A 7,717-nucleotide genomic window follows, 5' to 3' on the forward strand; every position below is an offset into this window, starting at 1 on the left:
CGGGACTAAAGGTCCCTGCCCAACGGTCGTCCGCGGGGCAGGGATCTTTAGTCCCGGCTGGTATTACCAACCAGGACTAAAGGTTTACCTTTAGTCCCGGTTGGTAATATCAGCCGGGACTAAAGCTTTTAGTCCCGGTTTGGGTGATGCCCCGGGAATAAAGATTAATCTTTAGTCCCGGTTTGGACCCCTAACCGGGACTAATTATCCCGGCCTATAATTCTGCTCAATTCTTCCTCCCCGAGCCCGAGCCATTCCATTATTCAAACTCACTGCCTCTGTTCTTCAGCTTGCTGTTGTTCTTGCACTCTCCCCCTCCATTGGTGTTGCTCTTCGATTTTGGAGGTAACAAACTTAATCCTCTTATGTTTTATCAGTAGCTTATCTCATTTTGCGATGTAGATGCATGTGTAACTTTATATGTTGGACTTTATTATGATTTTATATGTCATTTTTAGCTCAAAATCACACGATGATTTGCATATATGTTTGGATAAACAAAAGTTAAATTAGTTCATGAAAATCACACCTCGCTCGTCCTCGCTGGAGCACGCGCCATCCTCGTCCCCGGTGGCTTACGTGATCTTAGAATTAATTTTTCCATGAAATGAAAAACTTAGAAAATTGTTAGAAAATTGTAGAAAATCCGTACTAGTTGAACTTGCGGACCGTGTTCATCTCGGCGACCATATTCTCTGCCGAGCGGTAACGGACATCAAGGAGGAGCTTTGATTCTACGAGGGAGAGCGGCAACGGTCGTGGAAGACCGTGTTCCCTTTCTCGTAGAATCGGAGCTCTTCCTTGGCCATGTACGGTGCCGTCCGGTGGAGAAATGCTCGCCGAGATGATCACGTAAGCAAGGTCAACTAGTACGGATGGTTATTTATTGAAACATGTTTTTGAGCTATAATTTGATGGATATTTGATAACTTCAGACCTACAAATGTCATCTACAAATGTTACTATCCTCGGCAACCTAAACGCCCACGAGCTCGCCGATATCGAGCAGGTCACTTAGAATTATTTTTTCCATGAAATGAAATACTTAGAAATCATGCCTTTTATTTTTTAGAATTAAATTTTCCATGAAATGAAAAACTTAGAAAATGGTTAGAAAAATGTAGAAAATCCGTACTAGTTGAACTTGCGGATTGTGTTCAGGTCGGCGAGCATGTTCTCTGCCGAGCGGTAACGGACGTCAAGGAGGAGCTTTGATTCTATGAGGGAGAGCGGCAACGGTCGTGGAAGACCGTGTTCCCTTTCTCGTAGAATCGGAGCTCTTCCTTGGCCAAGTACGGTGCCGTCCGGTGGAGAAATGCTCGCCAAGTTGATCACGTAAGCAAGGTCAACTAGTACGGATGGTTATTTATTGAAACATGTGAAATCCGTACTAGTTTTGTTTAAATATATCATTTTAGAAAATATGAAATTTACACTAGTTTGCAAAAATAAGTATAGAAAGTAGATGACAACTGTTACCGGATCCTCGGCCTCTCGTTCGGTTGCGAAACGACTAAGGCCAGAACTCCCTCTCATTATCTGCGACAAGTGTAAGCAGAAGATTGTGATGGAGTACCGAGTCAAGAGACAGGGACCCAACAAGGGTCGTGTTTTCTACAAGTGCCCGGATCACGATGTGAGTTTCTTACGCATTTTATAATTATGGCTAATTGACCTGTTTTTCTTGAATATTTTTGACTAAATATTTTTTGGCTTTAATTTCAGTGGGAGGGCAATGGATGCGATGGTTGGTACTGGGAGGAAGATTATGCTACATACGTGCAGAATTTGGGTGCGCTTGAGGTAGCGGCTGCTGCTGATGAGGCAGTGAGCCAGCAGGAGAAGCTTATTGATATTCAACAGAAGAATGATTTGTCTGTTTTAGTTGCGTACGATCACAAAATAATTATGTTACTGAAGTGCATTGTAGTTTTAGTTTGTTTAGTGATAGTTGGGATTGCTTACGTTGTAGCCAGGCTTAGTTAATTAATCAACCGTGTGTGTGTCATTTATGTTGTGTAATAAAATACTTAATTATGTTCAAGGTTTTCATAATTTGTCGTGTAATACAGATTATGTCACGCCATTGGATGTACAATATCGATCGCCGCTCCCAAGACTTTATAGAGGGCTTGCACTATTTCTTAGGTGTGGCCAAGGCAAATAAGCGGGATGGTTTCATATGCTGTCCATGTGCCCTATGTAAGAATTTAAAGGAATATTCAAGCTCAATGAGTCTTCATTCACATTTGCTTAAGTCAGGTTTCATGTCAAACTATATATGTTGGACTAAGCATGGAGAAAGCGGGGTCATGATGGAAGAAGGTGAAGGAGAAGATTTAGACATTGATGACATTATTGCTCAGTATGGTGCCTTTGATGATACTACAATGGGGGGAGATGAAGAAGAGGTAGCGGTAGAAGATGATCTCGGTGATGCTCTTGGCGATGCCATTCGTGATGCACAACAAGAATGGGAAAGTGAAAAAGAGAAAGTTAAGTTGGAGCGCATGCTTGAGGATCATAGGAAGTTGCTATACCCGACGGCCGAAGAGGGGCAAAAAAAGCTGGGTACAACACTGGAATTGCTACAGTGGAAGGCAAAGAATGGTGTATCCGATAAGGCATTTGGGAATTTATTAAACCTTATAAAGAAGATGCTTCCGAAGCCAAATGAATTGCCCACCACTATGTACGAAGCAAAAAAGGTTGTATGCCCTTTGGGATTAAAAATCTAGAAGATACATGCATGTCCTAATGACTATATCCTCTACCATGGCAATGAATACGAGAATTTGGATGAATGCCCGGTATGTAAAGCATCGCGGTATAAGATCAGGCGTGATGATCCCGGTGACATCGAGGGTGAACAACGTCCTAGAAAGAAAATCCCTGCCAAGGTTATGTGGTATGCTCCTATAATACCACGCTTAAAATGTTTGTTCAGAAATAAAGACCACGCAAAGTTGTTGCGGTGGTATAAAGAAGACCGTAAGGTAGACAATATGCTGAGACACCCAGCTGATGGGTCCCAGTGGAGAGCGATAGACAGAGAATTTTCAGAGTTTGCAAATGAGGCTAGAAACTTAAGGTTCGCCTTAAGTACAGATGGTATGAATCCTTTTGGACAGCAGAGCACTAGTCATAGCACTTGGCCAGTTACTCTATGTATCTACAACCTTCCTCCATGGTTATGCATGAAGCGGAAGTTCATTATGATGCCGATCCTCATCCAAGGTCCGAGGCAACCTGGCAACGATATTGATGTATATCTGAAGCCATTAGTTGAAGAACTTCTAGTTTTATGGATCAAACCAGGTGTACGTGTCTGGGATGAGTACAAACAAGAACACTTTGACCTACGAGCAATGTTGTTCGTAACCATCAATGATTGGCCTGCTTTAAGTAATCTTTCAGGTCAGACAAACAAAGGATATAATGCATGCACACATTGTTTTGATGACCTTGACAGTATATATTTGAAAAGATGTCAAAAGGTCGTGTACCTTGGCCATCGTCGATTCCTTCCTTTGAATCACCAAGTAAGAAAGAAAAGGAAGCATTTTAAAGGTAAGCCAGACCACCGGAAGAAGCCTCATAACCGAACCGGGGAAGATGTACTCGCAATGGTCAAGGATGTGAAAGTAGTATTTGGAAAGGGACAAGGCAGTGAATCTGTTCCCAAAGATGCTAATGGACATGCACCCATATGGAAGAAGAAGAAGAAGTCCATCTTTTGGGAGCTACCCTATTGGCAAGTCCTAGAGGTCCGCAACGCAATCGACGTGATGCACCTGACAAAGAATCTTTGTGTGAACCTGTTAGGATTCATGGGTGTGTATGGGAAGCCAAAGGATTCACTTGAAGCACGCCAGGACTTGCAGTGCATGAAAGAACGAGACAACCTTCATCCAGAGAAGACAGGTGATGGACGTCATTACTTAAGTCCTGCTAGCTACACGCTTAGCAAAGAAGAGAGGGACATCATGTTCGAATGTCTAAGCAGCATCAAGGTCCCATCGGGATTCTCCTCCAATATAAAGGGTATAATAAATGTGCCAGATAAAAAATTCCTAAACTTAAAGTCCCACGACTGCCACGTGCTTATGACGCAATTGCTTCCAGTTGCTTTAAGAGGAATTCTACCTCCACATGTACGTCTAGCCACCGTGAAGCTATGTGCATTTCTCAATGCAATTTCTCAGAAGGCAATCAATCCAGTGGAACTAGCTACTCTACAGAATGATGTGGTTCAATGTCTTGTCAGCTTTGAGTTGGTGTTCCCTCCATCCTTCTTTAATATCATGACACACATCCTAGTTCATTTGGTGAAGGAGATTAGTATTCTTGGACCTGTGTTCTTACATAACATGTTCCCCTTCGAGAGGTTTATGGGAGTCTTGAAGAAATATGTGAAAGTCCGTTCTAAGCCTGAAGGAAGCATCGCCCAGGGCTATGGAACAGAGGAGGTCATTGAGTTCTGTGTTGACTTTATTCCTGACATTGCCCCGATTGGCGTTCCCGAATCACGACATGAGGGGAGACTCAGTGGTAAAGGAACTTTAGGGAAGAAAACATATATCAGCATGGAAGACGATTATTTCAATAAAGCACACTACATAGTTCTTCAGAACTCGTCATTGGTGCATCCGTACATCGAGATACATAAGGAGTTCTTACGATCCAAGTTTCCAGGGAAGACTGAAGCTTGGATTAGGCATCAGCACATGGAAAGTTTCAGTGGTTGGTTGTGAAAAGAATGTCAAGGCGATGACAATATTGATGAGCAACTGTATTTGTTGGCTAGGCAGCCATCGTGGCATATCCTCACGTACCAAGGGTACGAGATAAATGGGAATACATTTTACACAGTTGCCCAAGATAAAAGGAGCACCAATCAAAATAGTGGTGTTCGCATAGATGGCACAGATCCAAATGGGAATATACAAACATATTATGGCCGCATAGAAGAGATATGGGAACTAGACTACGCACCTAATTTTAAAGTCCCTTTGTTCCGGTGCCAATGGGTGAAGCTGACCAGAGGAGGGGTAACAGTCGACAAAGAGTATGGAATGACAACAGTGGACCTCAACAATATTGGATACAAAGAGAAACCATTCGTCCTTGCTGCCGATGTGAGTCAGGTGTTCTATGTGAAAGACATGTCTACAAAATCAAAGAGAGGAAAAAACGAAGACATCAACTCAATGATCAATGAGCCAAAGCGCCACATAATTCTTTCTGGGAAAATAAATATAGTAGGAATTGAAGACAAGTCAAACATGTCAGAAGATTATGAAAGAAATGTCCGAATTCCACCCTTCATAGTGAAGAAAGATCCAAGCATCATGTTAAATGATGAAGACACTCCATGGTTACGACAAGATCATAACCAAGGGTCATACGTCAAGAAGAAATTCACTGTTGTGCCCGCATGATACAACGATGCATGTTTAATATATTATGTTTTAGAGACGGATATTATGTAATATGTTATGACTTCACAATCCTTATATAGGCCATTTTTTCATTTGACATCTACAATTGTTGTTTTGGTCAACTTTCCATTTGAGAAAGTTTGGACGGTTCAAATTTGTGATTTTTAAATTTCGACGCCTACAAACTAGTTTTCGGAACCCTAGATTGTCTAAAATTGAAAAGTTTTAAATACCAAGTTTGTTCATATCATCAATATCTACAATCCTTATATAGGCCATTTTTTCATTTAAGAAAGCTTGAACAAAATGTAGTTCAATTTTCACAAGTGTGTGACATAGTTTTAGAAAGTCTATATGAGATTCAAGAAGTTCTGACTAGTGTTTGATAAAAATTTCTCAAATGGGAAAATGAGCTATGTAACAATTGTAGATCTTGCTAAGACGATCAAACTTGGTATTCAGAGTTTTTTCATCTGGGGTCATTTAGTGTCTCATTTGAGCAAGTTTGACCAAGTCAAATTTGGTCAAATGAAAAAACAACACTTTGACTCTAGTATTATGGACTCTAAATGACTTCGAATTGAAAAGTTTTGAATACCAAGTTTGTTAAACTCAAAAACATCTACAATTGTTGTTTTGGTCAACTTTCCATTTGAGAAAGTTTGGACGGTTCAAATTTGTGATTTTTAAATTTCGACGCCTATAAACTAGTTTTCGGAACCCTAGATTGTCTAAAATTGAAAAGTTTTGAATACCAAGTTTGTTCGTATCATCAATATCTACAATCCTTATATAGGCCATTTTTTCATTTGAGAAAGTTTGAACAAAATGTAGTTCAATTTTTACAAGTGTGTGACATAGTTTTAGAAAGTCTATGAGATTCAAGAAGTTGTGACTAGTGTTTGATAAAAATTTCTCAAATGGGAAAATGAGCTATGTAACAATTGTAGATCTTGCTGAGATGATCAAACTTGGTGTTCAGAGTTTTTTCATCTGAGGTCATGTAGTGTCTTATTTGAGCAAGTTTGACCAAGTCAAATTTGGTCAAATAAAAAAACAACACTTTGACTCTAGTATTATAGACTCTAAATGACTTCGAATTGAAAAGTTTTGAATACCAAGTTTGTTAAACTCAAAAAGATCTACAATTGTTGTTTTGGTCAACTTTCCATTTGAGAAAGTTTGGACGGTTCAAATTTGTGATTTTTAAATTTCGACGCATACAAACTAGTTTTCGGAACCCTAGATTGTCTAAAATTGAAAAGTTTTGAATACCAAGTTTGTTCATATCATCAATATATACAATCCTTATATAGGCCTTTTTTCATTTGAGAAAGCTTGAACAAAATGTAGTTCAATTTTCACAAGTGTGTGACATAGTTTTAGAAAGTCTATATGAGATTCAAGAAGTTGTGACTAGTGTTTGATAAAAATTTCTTAAATGGGAAAATGAGCTATGTAACAATTGTAGATCTTGCTGAGATGATCAAACTTAGTATTCAAAGTTTTTTCATCTGAGGTCATTTAGTGTCTCATTTGAGCAAGTTTGACCAAGTCAAATTTGGTCAAATGAAAAAACAACACTTTGACTCTAGTATTATGGACTCTAAATGACTTCGAATTGAAAAGTTTTGAATACCAAGTTTGTTAAAATCAAAAAGATCTACAATTGTTGTTTTGGTCAACTTTCCATTTGAGAAAGTTTGGATGGTTCAAATTTGTGATTTTTTAATTTCGACGCCTACAAACTAGTTTTCGGAACCCTAGATTGTCTAAAATTGAAAAGTTTTGAATACCAAGTTTGTTTATATCATCAATATCTACAATACTTATATAAGCCATTTTTTCATTTGAGAAAGCTTGAACAAAATGTAGCTCAATTTTCACAAGTGTGTGACATAGTTTTAGAAAGTCTATATGAGATTCAAGAAGTTCTAACTAGTGTTTGATAAAAATTTCTCAAATGGGAAAATGAGCTATATAACAATTGTAGATCTTGCTGAGATGATCAAACTTGGTATTCAGAGTTTTTTCATCTGAGGTCATTTAGTGTCTCATTTGAGCAAGTTTGACCAAGTCAAATTTGGTCAAATGAAAAAACAACACTTTGACTCTAGTATTATGGACTCTAAATTACTTCGAATTGAAAAGTTTTGAATACCAAGTTTGTTAAGCTCAAAAAGATCTACAATTGTTGTTTTGGTCAACTTTCCATTTGAGAAAGTTTGGATGGTTCAAATTTGTGATTTTTAAATTTCGACGCCTACAAACTAGTT

The sequence above is a fragment of the Miscanthus floridulus genome, chromosome 9 (genome assembly GCF_019320115.1).
Source record: "Miscanthus floridulus cultivar M001 chromosome 9, ASM1932011v1, whole genome shotgun sequence".
NCBI classification, from domain to species: Eukaryota; Viridiplantae; Streptophyta; class Magnoliopsida; order Poales; family Poaceae; genus Miscanthus; species Miscanthus floridulus.